Source organism: Macaca nemestrina, chromosome 10 (genome assembly GCF_043159975.1).
Source record: "Macaca nemestrina isolate mMacNem1 chromosome 10, mMacNem.hap1, whole genome shotgun sequence".
NCBI lineage: Eukaryota > Metazoa > Chordata > Mammalia > Primates > Cercopithecidae > Macaca > Macaca nemestrina.
The window spans coordinates 55144603-55162086 of NC_092134.1; the positions used below are offsets into that span (position 1 = coordinate 55144603).

General features: G+C 36.7%; 1 long non-coding RNA gene across 1 annotated transcript; it reads left to right on the top strand.

Moving 5' to 3' along the window:
• The first annotated feature begins 240 nt into the window (after positions 1-240).
• Positions 241-1219, top strand: LOC105473316 (uncharacterized). Its single transcript, XR_982164.2, has 3 exons — positions 241-540; positions 665-696; positions 779-1219. It is a non-coding gene; the product is annotated as an uncharacterized lncRNA (long non-coding RNA).
• Positions 1220-17484: the final 16265 nt, after the last annotated feature.

Here is a 17484-nt window from a genome sequence, read left to right on the forward strand (position 1 = left end):
TTACTCTAAAATGGCTCACTCACAGGATTGTTGGCAGAAGACCTCAGTTCATTGCTGGCTGTTGTAGGAGGCCTCATTTCCTTGCCAGGTGGATTTCTCTATGAGGCTGTTCAGTGTGACCTCACAATATGGCAGCTAGCTTCCCCTAGAGCATGTAATCCAAGCTTCCTCCAGAGTGTGCCATCCAAGAAAGGAAGTCAAAGTGCTTTTTATGATATCGTCTCTAAATTCACATCCTGTCGCTTTCTTTACTAGAAGCATGTCACTACATCCAACCTACTCTCAAGAGGAGAGGAATTAGGCTCCATCTCTTGAAGGCAGGAATATTAGAGAATTTGTGTGCATAATTTAAATCCACCATAGACATGTTAACTTATCTAAAGCAATGGAACTAATAAGTGGAGAAGCCTTCATATGAACCTTTTTCAGTCTTAGTCTGGAACCAGTGTTTTAATTGCAGCTCTCTAGTGCCTAGGAAAACTATATATTCGAATGCATTATCTCTTGAGAGCACATTTAGAAACCAAATGCAATCTAAATGTAAGTATCTACTTTAAATTTTCTTGATTTTAAAAAGATGTAGCATTTCAAAAATCTATTTATAAGTTCCCAAGTGCAATTTGACATTATAGTCTCATCATGTGAAACTTTTCCTCTTTCCTAGGAAATTGGGTAGATATGAAGCTCAGAAAGAAGGTAAAGCAACCAGCCAGTTGTTTGGAATTCCAGTACCTATTTCTGGAAATTCCAATTAAACAACTTTTTTTTTTTTTTTAAGGAAACGTCAGAGTGACAGCCATGCCCAAACTCCTCTTTGACAGTCTCTTCTATATTCCTGTTTAAGATGTGCCCCACGTAGTTATGCTCAGGGAAGTGGTACAATCAGGGAAGCACAGTTTGAATGATGTTTACAATCTTTACCTGATCTCTCAAAAAATACTAAAGGTGATTCAAGTACATAGTTGATATAAATTCTTACTAAAATTCCAAATACCAAGGAATGTCCCAGAGCCTCTCATCATTCTGAGGAAAGAATGCTTTGCATTATCTCCACCATTACATGCCCCACTTTCTCCGCCTCTCCCACTCCGCCCACCATGTGTGCTTTCACACATCTTTCTTTGGGCCTGTGAACTGCTCAGAAGTATATTAGCTATGCTTTCCTCCCCACTCTTGCTGAAGAATTTGGCAATGGAACTGTTGTCCTTTCTGCTTCTTCACGCACAGACTTCGTCACCACAGCCCAAAGCACCAATGACCATAAGAGCAGAAGAAATAACAAAATAATCTACTAATCCACAACCTTTCATGACTGTCAGGGAGAAGGGGGATCTACATATATGATTATTTTCTCTGCTACTGCAGACATAGGTGACTGGACCACTGGTGTCTGACATAAAGGCAGCCACCTGCAGGATGAGCAGGAATCTGAGAAGTGGCTTGGTAGAAACACAGTCCAGGCTAAGGGATCCACAGTTAATGATGACTGAGAAAACCCCTTGCACTCTTTTTTTTTTTTTCCTAGGAAATTTAACTGTGAAACGGTAAGGAAATAAATGAGAGAGCAGAAGCCTAGAGATGAAGGCCTATAAGGCAGTAAGCCTTGTGTGATTAGCCCTGAGTGACAAGGAAGAAAACCAGGTTTAAAACTAAGTCTAATTAACTGAGACAACTCAAGTGTGACTCTTCCTCGCAAAGGAGGGATCATATGTACCTACTAAAAAGGATAAAATTGTGTTTTCTATCTTTCAACAACTTTATTTAGGGTTTATAATTTATTTATATATTTATTTACCTCAGTGTCAGCCCTAACCTGGTTGCTACAGTAATAGTGATAGCTAACATTTCTTGGATGGTTACTAGGTATCAGCACTGTTCTTAGTGGTGAATTAGCATGTCTCTGTTACATTTCTCACTTTATATGAAGATATAAAGACACAGTATCAAACTAACTGGCTTCCTGTCATACAGCTAGTGAGTGCCAGAGGCAGTATCTTTGTCCATTTGTGCTGCTATGACAAAATACCATAAACTGGGTAATTTTATTTTATTTTTTGGCTGAAAGAACAGAAATTTATTTCTCACAGTTCTGGAGGCATGACAAGATCAACATTCTGGCAAGTGCAGAGAGAGAGTGAGCTCTGGTCTCTTTTCTTACAGAAACACTAATGCTATTGGATCAGGACCCCATACTTACTACTTAATTTATGCTTAATTACCTCCATAAAGGCCCTACTTCCAGATCCAGTTATATTGAGGTTCAGGGATTTAGCGAATAAATTCGCAGAAGACACAAACTTTCAGTTCATAGCCACTAATATCGTCCTTTTAATTGAAAAGTTGCTGGTAGATTTATCAACTTTGTCTAGGTCCACAAAGTAAAGTGGGGTTAAAGAAAAAATTTATGAAAAATAGAAATATATTTCTCATAGTTCTGGAACATGGGAAGTTAAAGATCAAGGTGCCAGCAGGTTTGGTGTCTGGTAAGGACCTGGTCTCTGCTTTCAAGATGGCGCCTGGTTGCTGTACCTTCCAAAGGGGATGGAGGCTGTGTCCAGAAGGGCAAAAGGAAATGAACACTAGTCCTCTCCAGACAAATTTATAAATTCACTAATCCCTTTCATGAGAGCTCCACTCTCATGACTTAACTAGCTCCAAAGGCTCCACCTCTTAATACTACTGCATTGGAGATTAAGATTCGACATAAATTTTGGAGGAACACGAACATGCATACCATTGCAGGTAAGGTTTGAAACCGCATAGTCTGGCTCCAAAGGCTGTGCTTCTTTTTTTTTTTTTTTTTTTTTTTTTTTTGAGACGGAGTCTGGCTCTGTCGCCCAGGCTGGAGGGCAGTGGCGCGATCTCGGCTCACTGCAAGCTCCGCCTCCCGGGTTCACGCCATTCTCCTGCCTCAGCCTCCCGAGTAGCTGGGACTACAGGCGCCCACAACCGCGCCCGGCTAATTTTTTGTATTTTTAGTAGAGACGGGGTTTCACCGTGGTCTCGATCTCCTGACCTTGTGATCCGCCTGCCTCGGCCTCCCAAAGTGCTGGGATTACAGGCGTGAGCCACCGCGCCCGGCCTGTGCTTCTAACTGTTGTATTCTTCTGCCGCACTAAATGAAACGGTTCCCTCCTCACTATGAGATAATTTCCAAATGTCTTACCCTGACATGGAAGTCTCCCACAGTCTAGCCCACAACAACCTTTATCAAATTCCATTACTTCAATTTTTATAAACCCCAGCCTCTCCTCTCATAGTTCCCTAAAACATGCAGCCTGCAGGCTTTGTACTGCCTCTCTCTGCACCTTTATGTATCCTGAAACTGGAAAACCTGACTAAATAAAGGTGCGATCACAGGAAACAGACACATAAAAAGCAGCAGGCCTTCCGACTGCTACGGTCTCATCCATCTGAAGACTGAGGCTGTAGAATCCAACTCTGAAAAACAACGTAATCTTTCCGACTGCTTTGTAAGTGTTTATTTAGGTTCTCAGCTGAAGAACAAGAAAAATGAAATTTAGTGCCAAGCTGTGTGGACATGGTCAGACTCTTGGATAATTTATTTTTTATGACAGATTCCATTTTCTGCTGCTGGCATGATTACACGGGAAGACATTTGTCCACTGAGAGTACGTTTGTGTCTTTTGCATGGGCTAACTCAGTGGTAGGATTTAATTTGTGCAATATTATTCACTTATTAGACCAAAAGACTAAGTACATGCTCGGCATTACTAAGTTTATTGAAATGTTATTACAAGAATCCGTCTTGAGAGGCAAAAGGAACATCAGTGCTTAGCCTGAGATTTTCTCATTATCTTCAAAGTGCAGATATCATTGAGATGATTAGTTTCCTGGATAAATTTAGATTTGAAGAGGTGCGAATATGTGCTCTGTTAGAAATGTTGTGTTGCAGTATTGTTTATGCTGTAAGGCTGTTGCCGAAAACTGAAGTACATATAGAGTGAACTGGGTGAGTGTGTGTTAACAGCAAATTGCAAACTCTGTTTGAGAATGCTCCTCAGAAAAAAGGGACTGTCACTTATCAGGTCTAGCCAATTGTTGCAATGGTGGAATGTAGCCCAACATTCACAGATATCCTCATTTTTAAGAAAAACAAAATGTTTGGATAACTATATAAAATACCCTAATGTTTAAATGGTGGTAAGTATGGTGGACAGAATTCTAAAAATGACTTCTCTTGGCTGTCTTCCTTGTGTAACCCCTTCCCTTTGAACGTGAGTGAAATCTGTCAATATAATGACAGAGTACTCCTGTGACTGTTATGTGCCAAAAGGGTGATTATCTAGGTGGACTCAATCTAACCATGGAATCAGAAGGAGGAAAGCACAAGCAGGATACCACAGATCTTTGCTGGCTTTGAAGATACAGTGGGCTATATCTTTAGCCTCTAGGAGCTGAGCACAGTCTGGGGCTGGTAATCTAGCCAGAAAATGAGGACCTCAGTCTCACATCCACAAGGCACAGAATTCTGCCAATAACCAGAATGAGCTTGGAAGTGAATTCTTCCCGAAAGCCTTCAAATAAGTGTTCATCCCAGCCAACATTTTCTTTTCGATCTGGTGAGATTCCGATCAGAGAATCCAATGGAGCTCAACATAATGACTTACAGATTTGTTAACTAATAAATGGGTGTTGTTTTACATTGATAAGTATATGGTTATTTGTTATTTAGCAATAGAAAAGTAATGCAATGTATTAGACTGCAATGAAGAAATACCTGAGACTGGGTAATTTATAAAGGAAAAGAGGTGTAATTGACTCACAGTTCCACTTGTCTGGGAAGGCCTCTGGAAACTTAAAATCACGGCATAAAACACCTCTTCACAGGGCAGCAGGAGAAAGAATGAGCGCAAGCAGGGTAAATGCCAGACATTTATAAAACCATCAGATCTCATGAGACTCACTCCTTACCACGAGAACAGCATTGGGAAAAACACGCCCATGATTAAATTATCTCCACCTGGTCCGACTTTTGACACATGGAGATAATTAAAATTCAAGGTGACATTTGGGTGGGGACACAGAGCCAAACCATATAATGCATTAAGCATTGAAAATTATTTAAAAATCTTTAGTAGGAATAACAACACATACCAGTCAATGAAGGATCAGTTTATAATCTTTGGTACAATCAAGGTAAGGTAAGAGTTCAGATGAAAGGGATTCTGAGCATTTTTTCATCTTCTAATGTAAGCAACTGTGCCATGTGTGTCTCGTGATCATCATTTAAAGTCAGTCTGAAATAAATTTTGATTGAATTCCTTTGATTAGATGAAAATAAAGTCCACAAAGCAATGATGGGTGAGAACATAAAATGATGAAATGTGTAAGAGCATTGAGAGAGACAATTTATTTGCTTTGTGAATATTTTTTGTATTTGGTAACTTGAGGTAATCTAGGTAAATCAAGTAAAAGGAAATTTTTCTATCATTTTTTCCTAAAAATATTTCCAGTATAGTTGTTCCTTTAAAACTCTTTGTATGCCTCCATAAATCTGCTTCATTTAATCTTGAGGATGTTTCTTTAAAATATATGGCAAATATTCGCATTCCCAAAGTTCCCCTAGCTTAAATCGCATGTAGAGAAAATAGTACAAGTTCAGAAATTCCGTAAGATATTCTTTCTCTTTCTCTTTTAGTAAACAAACTTTGAAAGATTATTTCTAGGGAATAAATTTATTCTCATTTCCTTGCCCAAATAATATTCTTCAACCAAAGTGGTTCTTAAATATCAAAACAATTAATCAGTAAGTACCGTCTCTTGCAGCTCTCACAAGACTCTCTTCATATATTCAACATCATTAATTGAACATCTATTATGTTGAGGTCACTGTGTTATAAAGAGAATGCTAAGAACAAAGACGGCCAAATAGATAGGATGGCTATTTAGCTTTAAATAGATTACTATCTCCTTCTCTTTTAAAACTTGTCCATTATAGTTAAGAAGTGGATATGTATTGGCTTTATTAAAGATGCTGCTGAGATTTCCTAGCCACCCTTCCCTTTCCACCAACCACACATACAAACACCAATTCGAAGAAGGCAGTTGAACCCATTCAGTTGCAGGTGAAGCTGAGGGTTGGCAAGTTTTCCATCTCCTCCATGGCTGGAGAAACCTGCCCAGGGATGCTGACTACATAAAAACTGGTAAGCTGGATTACCATTCTGCCCTCCATGGCAGATACATGTGAGCACTTGCATGCCTTATCATTCATATAAGTCATTCCTCCTGCTCTGGGAGAGTTTGAAGTAAGGAGTAGGGCTTCAAGAGCAGACTAGGGCCCTAGAGAAAATCTGGGGAAAATATGGTTAATGTACTTCACATGCAATTTTTACAAATGCAACATGTTTGGGCCCTGGGCCCCTACATATTCACCCCTCCTTTCCAGAATCCCAGGCCCTGTTATTTGTACAATCCCCTTGCTTTGGCGCTAGAGAGGGATAGACAATCCCTCCATGGTTCTTTCCTGGAGAAATTTCTATTTTCTATGGCCCAGAGCCAAAATGTTTCTCTTTCATGAGTACTTATTTGGTCTTTAAAAATCAACTATTTATTCAATGAAATTTAAAATATTGTATGTTCAGTAAATCAAACAAAGACCTTATCTTTAGAGGCTACAGATGATTATTAAAATCTGGAAATCCCAAAGCTATGTCAAAATATAACTAACCCTGTTTTATTTTTTGGAATTTTTCAATTAACTTCCTATATACTAAATAATGCATGCATTTAACTTTGATTGCACAGTGTATTTACGCTGGGATTCCAGACAACTTTTCTTCACTTTACATGGCATGTTCTATTTGAAGAATAATATAAGGTTATTGAACAGATACTTTTGTGTATTTTCTGGAAATTGGTTACAATATTTAGTAGCTATAGCTCTATGGTCTTATTAACATTGTCACACGCTAGAGGTTACAATTGTGTAACCACAGTCTTTCCTGTTTTAGTTTGTAAAATTAACACTTGGACCAATTTCCCAAAAAGGGAAATTACCTGTGGCATTTTCCTATGATTATTGTCAAACTTCTCTTCCATTCTTGCCTTACTGATGTTGTTGAGATCTGCAACTTGACCTTTCTTTGAAATTAATAGTCACACAGTAACTGTAGGTCTGATTCTAACAGTATCAATATTTGCTTGGCTGGAGAAATGTTTTCATCTGTTTGCACATGATCTATTTTCTAGTTCTCTTGAGGTCTTGCATATCTTTTGCAATTCGTTGTGAGAGAGGGAAATTTCCAGAGCAGACTGCAAATCCATGGTGTCCTGCAGGAGTAATGTGGGAGTCTGCCCTCATGTAGTTAGTACACCAGCTGGTCACCCAGAAATTTTTCTCCACTATTATTCTATGCTAATGGCATATAAACATTTTATTTTCCAGTTGGCAATATAGATAGCCTTAGTACCAATTATAATGTTATTTGATGGGATAATTATTTTACTTAAATCCTAATGCAATTGTGTATTGGGGATATTAATAATTTCAAATTTCCAAGTGTGCCCCTAGTATAAGAGACATTGCTTTCTCAAGCTAGTTCCTAAAACTCTCAGTTGATGCTGGAAAAAAAAAAAAAAAAAAAAAAAAAAAGCAAACAGCTAAAGGGCACACCATAAGAAAAAAAGGCTAATTGCTGTATTGCATTCACAGAGGGATTACTTACAGCGTATTCTCTATCGTCAGCCCTATGGCTTCTGCAGATGAGCAGAATTTCTAGTTTCAGATATTAAAGAAAATGTATATTGTTGTGGAAAATGGTGGTTTTGATTTTGGAAATAAATAGCCCCTAAATTTTAATACATAAGGAAAATAATTTTAATATATAAGAAAAAGCATTACATTTTAGAAGTATCTTTACAGGTTCTGGGGGTTCTTAAGAAATCATATTAGCAATTAGAATGTTGTTTGGTGAACAGGGGATGGGGACAAAAGCAGCCGATAGCCCTGTGTGATATTTTATCCGGATGAGGAGAAGTACTCCTTTAATCTGTCTCTTATTTGTCATATTTAGTCTGCATGTCCATTTTGAGCGTGTCTGTAGATTTTTCTCTCTTAGTCTGCTTTTTGAAACATTGTCTTTTTATCTTTACTAAGTCTGCAGTGGTGATCTGATCTTGTTCTGGGAGTCATTATTGTATTTCAAATTTCTTTGGGTAGTTGTGCTTTATACTGTTCCTTTCATTTTTTAATCTAGCGAAGAGAATCATTTTCTATTATAAAAAAGAATATTTGAGAAGGGTCTTCGTGATCCAAATGTAGAATGGGTAGGTGCTATGGACCAACGTTTTGTGTCCCCACAAAATTTATGTGTTGAAATCTTAACCCCACACTATGATGATACTAAATAGGTGGGGCCTTTGGTAGGTGATCAGGTGTTGAGGGCAGAGTCCTAATGGAGGGGACAGGTGCCTTTACAAGAGAGATCCCAGAGAGCTCTCTTATCCCTTCACTCATGTGAGAGTGCAGCTAGAAGACAGCTCTCCATGAGGAAACGGGCCCTCAACAGACACTAAATCTGCCAGAGCCTTGGTCATGGGCTTCCAGCCTCCAAAACTGAGAGACATACATTTCTGTTGTTTATAACCCCACGGTTTATGTTATTCTGTTCCAGCAACCCAAGTAGACTAAGACAGTAGGATTAGTCCTGGGATTACAGAGCAAGAAGATTACATATATAAAAGTTTGAGCTTTTCTGGAGAAGGGGTGGACATATTTATTATGGAGTCCATGTGTTTTTACCTAATAATTGAAGTTAAGCACAACTGTTACAAAAGACATACCAAGGTGATCTTTACCAAAGCTTGAAAATAAAGAAGGGTAACAGAATCCCTGCAATAGTTACAATGAACTACTGGAAGCCAGCGCTGGGTAGGAAGGGAAATGTGTCTGTATTTGGTAAGTTGAAAAAGTTCCAACTCAAAGCCTCAGGTTAGCACTTCCAGCTGGGAAGATGCTCTACAAGTGATCAAGAAAGCTGCTTACCAAGTGTGGCTAGAGCTATGCTATTTAGCAGCAATCACTGGGCATATGTGGATAATTAGCATTTGATGAGTATATCAATTTAGGAATACAATCTTCAGCCTTATTTCATAGTAATTACCTAAGTTTACATTTAAAACTAATAATTTATTTTAAGTGTATTTGGAACAACTGAAGCATGCCAATCTATCAACTGTAAATATTTTCAATTCCAAATACAGATCAAATTGTTCTGATGAAAATTTAGCCTATGAATTCACATTAGGTATAAGTGTAAAGTACATGCTACATTTTGAAGTTTTAGCACGAAAAAAGAAAAAGAGAGCAGTATGTAAAATATTTAAAGGATCTTATTTAAAAGTATTTTAGCTTGATTTTATGTTAAAATGCTAATTTTTAAAATATATTTAAGTAATAAAATATATTATTATAATTAATTTTACATCCTTCTTTTTACTTTTATCAATGTGGCTACTGGAAAATTTAAAATTGCATTTCAGCCACGCATGCTGATGCATGCCTTTAGACTCAGGTACTCCTACTCAGTAAGAGGCTTGCTTGAGCCCAGGAGTTTGAGATTACAGTGAACTCTGACTGAACCACTGCACTCCAGCCTGCACAACAGAGTGAGACCCCGGCTTTAAAAAATAAAATGAGTTGCATATGTGGCACTCATATTTCTACTGAAAGTGCTGCTCTAGTCTAAAATCATAAAGCCTCACGATTGGGATATAGTTCAGATGAATTTCCCTCGTGAGAAACCACTAATATTGGAGAAGACTCTTCTCTAGCTTTTATGTGGTAGCCAAATTGGAGACTTTATCTCCAACCTCCATGCACCTGACTCTAGCTCTTCATAGTGCTAGCTTTCAGCCTCAAAATTTCCACCAAAACCCGGTTTATGTGTAGCATTGCTTCATCACTGAGTCCCTAGCCCCACCAGTAAAAGGTTGACGAGAATCCCTAGGCCTACATTCTGCAGCAACCCGAGGAAGGGCTGAACCAGAAATGTAAGCAGCTTACCAGGAAAGATTTTTGCCTGGGAAGTAGGGATCCCCGCCTCCTCAAATAGTTGCTAACGTTAGGCAGAATGGCCACTCTGCTACAGTCAAAGAGTCTATAGGGGAGATTGATCCAGCTTCTACACCTTGAACATCACCCTGCAAAACCCACTTATATACTCAGCTGCCTCTGCACAGCATATCTAGTTACATCCAACTAGACTGAACACAACTGTACTCAAGTGTTTTAGGTTGGGTTATTACCAGATACCTAGAGTTTTTACTCTCTCCCGGAATATCTGATAGATACACATTACTTGTATCACAAACAATGTATAGAACCACTCCAGTGACATTGGGTGAATTTTAGTATCTGTCATCATCTTAGGGTATACAATCTACAAGAACACAAATAGTGGATCAGGTGATTTTTTTCTGGGAGAAATCACAAAACTTAACTAGGATACAGATTTTTCTGACTCTTAATTCAATGGTTTTCCCCTTATATTATATTCCTTTATAAATGTTGTGTTAAATGTGCACAAATATATTAGGCAAATTGAAAAATAAAGGCTAAAAGAACTATGAAGATTTTCACCATATTCTTCAAGTTCTATTCTCAGTCTTTACTTGGTCAAGGTCTCTCTTGTGGGGGATCATCCCAAGGTGAAATTCACATCCTCACTTCTCATTTCTGTGCCAAAGATTCCTATTTTGATTTTTCCAGCCTCCACCTGTCCTCTAGGCTCTAGCATTACATTTCTACTGCTTGGTGTATTTTCTTTGTTCCCCCAGAGAATCCCACATATTTAAATTGCACCATATATAACTAAGGCATCTTTAAAAAAAAAAAAACTTGAAAAGCTGAAAGAAAAAGAAAACTTAATAGAAAGTATGGAGCACATTATATCTAAAGGGGGAAAAAAAAATCCCAAGCATGAGGCAGTGCTTTAAATAACACTAGTCCTCAAGTTATCTGCTTCTTCCCTGGTCACCAATCAGCATTCAAATTACTAATCTGGCTTCCCAGGAAGCTCTACACCTGTAAAAGTCGTTCTTCTCAAAACGAATGCATTTCTTAACATATGCTAAAGTTCAGTTGCTGTCTCCATGTTCAGAAATACTTTTATTCCACAATATTATATGAAATAATTACAAATATTAATAATTAAATATATCTATATATCTGGAATATATATCTACATATCTGGAATATAATTCCATATATATGTGTGTATAGATATAAATTTATATAGATATAATATAGGTATAAATTTATATTGATATAATACAGATATAATTTTTTATATATACATATGTATGTGTATATATACACACACATATATACACATATACACATATACACACATATATACACATATATACCTATATATGTGTGTATATACACCACATATATATACACACACACATATTTTTTTTTCTGGAAAAGCAATTAACATAGATTTTTGACCTCGTCTGAGGGATCAGAAAGGTTTGTCTAAGGAAATGACATTTGAGACTGTACAAACGTCTTGGGGCAAGAGAAAGGAAATGACTGTAAAAGAAATATTGTACGAAACCTGGTCTGGAACAAAACATTATTTATCTCTTGACGTAGTTTGTAATCTCCTTCACTGAATAAATGTGAATTGTGATAAAACCTTTGGCAATCTTAAATAATTGTTTAATTATGAGATGATATTTGTCACAAGGAACTAGTCACACACTCACCTACCTGGCAGTTAAGCGTTGGTGGATGTTTAAATTTTCCTTTCTATTTTGTCTAATTTCCCTTTTCCATAGATGTCTCTATTTTAAAAGAAACTTTTAAATTGGCCTCCTAGAGACATTTTACCATGCTACAAGATTATAACAAAACTTTGACATATGATCATAGCTACACCGTCTGGAAAGTTATAAAGTTATTGTTGTTATTGTTTCAACAATTACTTCTAGGTTCTACAATTAGGCTAATGTATCAAAATGGGGGTGGTGGACATGGTGATAAAAGAAGCCCAGGGATAAGCAAGATTCAGTTTAAGTACGAAATTGTTGTCCTTTGGTATTTGAGTCTTATTTTTAAAAGCAAAATACAAAAGAGATGAGAGAGATGATCACATTTATATTTTGTAAAGATCAGTCTTTCTATATCACCATCAATAGAAATATCAAGCAAGCCACAAATATGAGCAACATATTTAATTTTTAAATTGTCAGTAGTAGCCACATTAAAAAAGTAAAAACCAGGCCAGGTGCAATGGCTCATGCCTGTAATCCTGGTACCTTTAGGGAGCCAAGGTGGGAGCATCTGTTGAGCCCAGGAGTTCAAGACCAGCCTGGGCAACATAGTGAGACCTTGTCTCTAAAAATAATTTTTTTAAAAATTAGCCAACTGTAGTGGTATGTGCCTGTCGTCCCAGCTACTTAGAGGGGCTGAGGTGGGAGGATTGCTTGAGACTGGGAGGTTGAGGATGCAGTGAGCAGTAATCATGACACTGTACTCCAGCCTGGGTTACAGAGTGAGGCTGTGTCTCAAAAAATAAAAATAAAAATAAAAAATAAAAAGAATCAGATGAATTAATTTTAATATTATAGTTAATATAGCCTAATATATTGGAAATATTACTATTCTTACATGTAGTCAGTGTAAAAAGTATTCACTCTGTTATCAACTTCAACTCTACCATACCATTCTGGAATATAAAGGACAAGTGTTAAAAATTTAAATGATGGGGAAAGGTTTATTTAATATTAGTAATTTTTTTTGTTTTACAATTTCATGGAAAAAATAAAGAACTTGAGGACTTTTTTTCCCTAAATAAGATTCTAGTTTAGAATGTGCTCTGTTTAATTTCTATGAGTATGTTTTCTTATTGATGAGTTCCTGGGTAACTGAGAGACATTGTATACTTTATGTAGAGAAGAGATCTTCTTAATGATTACTTATCCAAATCATATTCACTGAATTAAAAATAATAGTGAATTCACTAATGCAATATTTTACCTATGAATTGGTGTCCATCCCAAAAACAGAAAACAAAATAAAAACATAATTGAAACTTTTTTTGTTTGTTTGAGACGGAGTCTCGCTCTGTCGCCTAGGCTGGAGTGCAGTGGCGTGATCTCGGCTCACTGCAAGCTCCACCTCCCAGGTTCGAGTGATTCTCCTGCCTCAGCCTCCCGAGTAGCTGGGATTACAGGCGCATGCCACCACGCCCGGCTAATTGCTAATTTTTGTACTTTTAGTAGAGATAGGTTTCACCATGTTGGTCAGGATGGTCTCGAACTCCTGACCTCATGATCCACTCACCTTGGTCTCCCAAAGTACTGAGATTACAGATGTGAGCCACCGCACCCAGCCTGAAGCTTGCTTTTAAACATCACTGATGAAAGACATAGAACTAGATATTTTTTAAGTGGCCTATTGTTTATAAAAATAACATTTTTCTTTTTTTAATGTGAAAATCCAAAGCCTGAAATATAGTACTTGAATTTCTCCAAATGTAAACAAAATTCACTGGTATCATTGATTCTATCAGCATCTGAAAATATATCCTGTACAACTATTCAGTGGACTATTCACTGGGCTTTTTACAGTTAACTTCATAGTAGAGAACTTAGGTATTCATCAAAGGAAGAAGTGAGGGGAATAAAGACTCAATTTTACTTTTTTTTTTTTTTTTGAGACAGAGTCTCTCTCTGTTGCCAGGTTGGAGTACAGTGCATGGTCTTGGCTCACTGCAACCCCTCTGCCTCCTAGGTTCAAACAATTCTCCTGCCTCAGCCTCCCAAGTAGCTGGGATTACAGGCATGCGCCACCACGCCTGGCTAATTTTTGTATTTTTAATACAGATGGGGTTTCACCATGTTGGCCAGGCTGGTCTTGAACTCCTGACCTTGTGATCCACTCGCCTCGGTCTCCCAAAGTGTTGGGATTACAGACATGAGCCACTGCACCCGGCCAATTTTATTCAATTGTTAAATCCTTTAGGACCATAGCCTGTGTCTCAATGGCTCTGATTCCTAAGAAAGTTGCCTGGCACATATTAGGTATAATAACAGTTAACACTTATGTAACATGTAAGCCAGGACAGAATCTTTTCTGAGTATTTTACATATTTTAAAATATTCATTATTCAAAACAATCTTATGAGTAGATACTATAATAATCTCATTTTATGGATGAGTAAATTGAATCCTGAGAATATTATATTACTGATATTATTCATTTATTTTAATGGCAGTGTTAATATAGAAGCTAACATTTATTGAAAGTTTCTTGAGTGATAGCTATTATTATGATTACAGATCTAAACTCAGTCCTCTCCACAGCCCTATGAATAAGTACTATTTCTATGCCCATTTTATAAATCAGGAAATTAAGTTAAAATATATATTCTTTCAAAACCTTAAAATATATTTATTTACACCTTATTCTCAAGAATGTTTGAAAATAAAATAATAAATATTTATTATTATTTTGTTACTTAATTGTTGTTAAAGCAGTTATAATTTATGGAGGGCTAGGCACCATTCAAGGAATTTGCATGTAATAACCCATTTGATCTTCAGAGTAATCTGTGAGAGGTGGATACTATTATTATCATCACTTTATGGGTGAGGAAAATGAGGCGCACAGAGTTTGAGTAAATTGGTCAAGGTCACGCAAAGAATGACAATGTTGGGATTTATACTTAGGCAGCCTGAAATTGCATTTAGCAGAACTGCATTGAAGTTTTGGCTAAATTCAATGTTTGTCTGAGTAAGATGAATTGTGGAAATTTCCTTATCTCCCAAGTGAGTGAAGGAACAAATGCACTGATTATAATCCATTATGGATGATTGGTCTATTTTAACTAATACCTTTCTTTTTTGCTCTATAACTATTCTAATTCAGAAGTTTTCCTGCTTTTAGAATTAAAATCCTACTTATACCATCACAAATATACATTCCAATTACTGAGGTTAAAGTGATTTCCAAGATACTTAAAAAGAAATTACAATTTTAAAACGTTTTCTTTCTATAATCTTCTCTATTAAAATAAACAAACTAACACCCAAATAATTAGTTTGCTTTAAAATAATCTTTAGAGCTAAAAGTTCAAAAGAGGATTTAATGGAATAAAAACAAAGAAACATTTATTGAGTTAATTTAACTCAGTGAATCTCAACATTTTATTTTATATTGTTATTTTGTCATCGGGTATTTAGGAAAACTATTCAGAGTTTTCTAAAATATTCACTGAATAACTATCATCGAAAAAGATAAACTGATTACCTTTATTTACTTGAAAGCTGAAGCCCTTTTTATGTTTATACAATGGAAATTTGCATATGGTCCTATTGACGGCATATTAATAGTGCAAGCAACATTTTAAAGCTTGACACTTCTTGATGCAAAATTATTCATTTTTTTCCATACATAGAAACCACACCATGTTGTCAATAAATAATTCCACTTTAATGGCAAAGTAATAATTTAGACAGATACAGGGTGCACATTTGCAAAAAAATATATGCAAGCTGGTTTACAAGCTAGAGGAACAATAAACCAATAGAAAATGCATCATCCAGTTAAGTCCATTGACACCAAGTACTTATTGTTGGGGCTTTACAAAGACTACAAAACTTTTCAGATGATTTATTTCACTGTTTCTGCCTATTTACATGATATGTTACATCAAAATGTACAAAATATAAAATGTATACAGACAAATGTTTCACAAACTAGTTTAAGTTGTAAACTAGGTGGACCTACTGGGATGTATTGCAGGAAATTCTGTTTATGCTCATGTTTGGACTGTGTTTCTCAGAATGGCAGGGAAAGATTAGCAATTTTCTTAGATCACATATTATACAAGGGCAACTAGTCACTCATCCAGCTACATATATTGATGTTTCACAACAGATTTGATCCATGTTTGAGGCTTCAAAGTCAGGGTGACAATTCTATGTGCATAAATTCAGTTCGGATTTCCCTTAGGGCAATAGCACCGTGTAAGGACCTGTTGACTTTGTGACACTCTGAAAACTGCACAGACGTTTTGTGGTGGTGGTGGTGTTCTATAGCAACTGACCCATTGGTGGTCACAGAGAGTAGCACCAATTACACATCCTAAAAGTAACACATTTTCACACACTCATAGAAGAAGTCTATACCATGGCCTAGCCCTTGGGTTTCATAAACTTAAAACCTGTCCTTTGTGTGTGGTGGTAACTTCTCCAATGACTGATCAGTTTTCATGCACTCTCTTTAAAGCCTGCCATGATAGATGTACTTTCAGACAGTTTTACTTATCCAAAAATATATTGGCTTCATGTACAGTTTTGAAGCATGCTCACTCTAGCACTGATAGCTCCTGCATAGTCATAACAACTGTAAATACAGGACAAACACACCAGATAATACAGCTTTGAGGGTTTGCATTCTGTATTTGTTTGCAATGTACAGGAAATCTCAGCAAGTGAAACACCTCTTAACACCAACAGGATAAAATACAATTTTGTTTGTGTTTGTTTCGATTTGTGCAAGTTTTAAAAATTATTATTTACAATACCTACCCAGTAGACTGTGCAAATCTAACCTTCTTTTACAGTATAAATGCTTCCTCTTCCACAGTGACCTTACCGCTTCAGCGTTCTTTAATGCTGAATTTCTCATGTACAACAATAGCAATCAAAACAACATGCGTCAGAACTAATTAAAAAAAACAAGAACAATAGGGAAGGAAAGCCGAATAGTTGTGCTCATGCTGCATCTAGTGCTTCCAGCCCTGCTGGATAATAGTTCAAAATCTCCTGCCTTCTGAAACTCTTTCACTTAGAACTGGATGGAATTTCGCCACATGTCTTAGGTTTTAAGTGACGGTCAAAGAGCATTTCTGGGTTATTTTAATATTTTGGAGGATAGGCAAAGCGATCTATTCACAAGGCTAAAAATACTGATCTTTCTCCTATCCATTTCTTCAAAAAAAAAAAAAAGAGAGAGAGAAAGATATATAGAGATGAGGCTACTGTGTTAACTGGTGTTGCTTGGTTGTAAATGAAAAGACAGTGGAAATTACTAATGGTTTAGGATTTAAACCAACTGTTAAACTGTCATAGAAATCTGTTTTAAGGCAGTGAGACAGCACCATAGGAAATTTTCCTTCTTTCACTGAAAAGGCTCAAACAAATAAAGCCCTAAAAAAGCCTTTTATCAGTGTTGACTAATAATTGGTATAAAACTCTTGTTAAGGGAGTGGGAAGGTGGTTTAAAAAGACCACTGTGGTAAAAACAACCTTATAAAACCAGTGACTCATTACTAAAAAGTTGGTGGAGCACATCATGAGAACGTGGCAGTTAGAATTAAATTGGCACTTCTCCAGTTTGCCACAGTAGTGTTTTTCTGGTGGTTGCACAATTCCATTTGTGCTTATGGAGGACTGGCCTCTTGGATTTGTTCTGGAATGGGGTGAGCGCACAACACAAACACT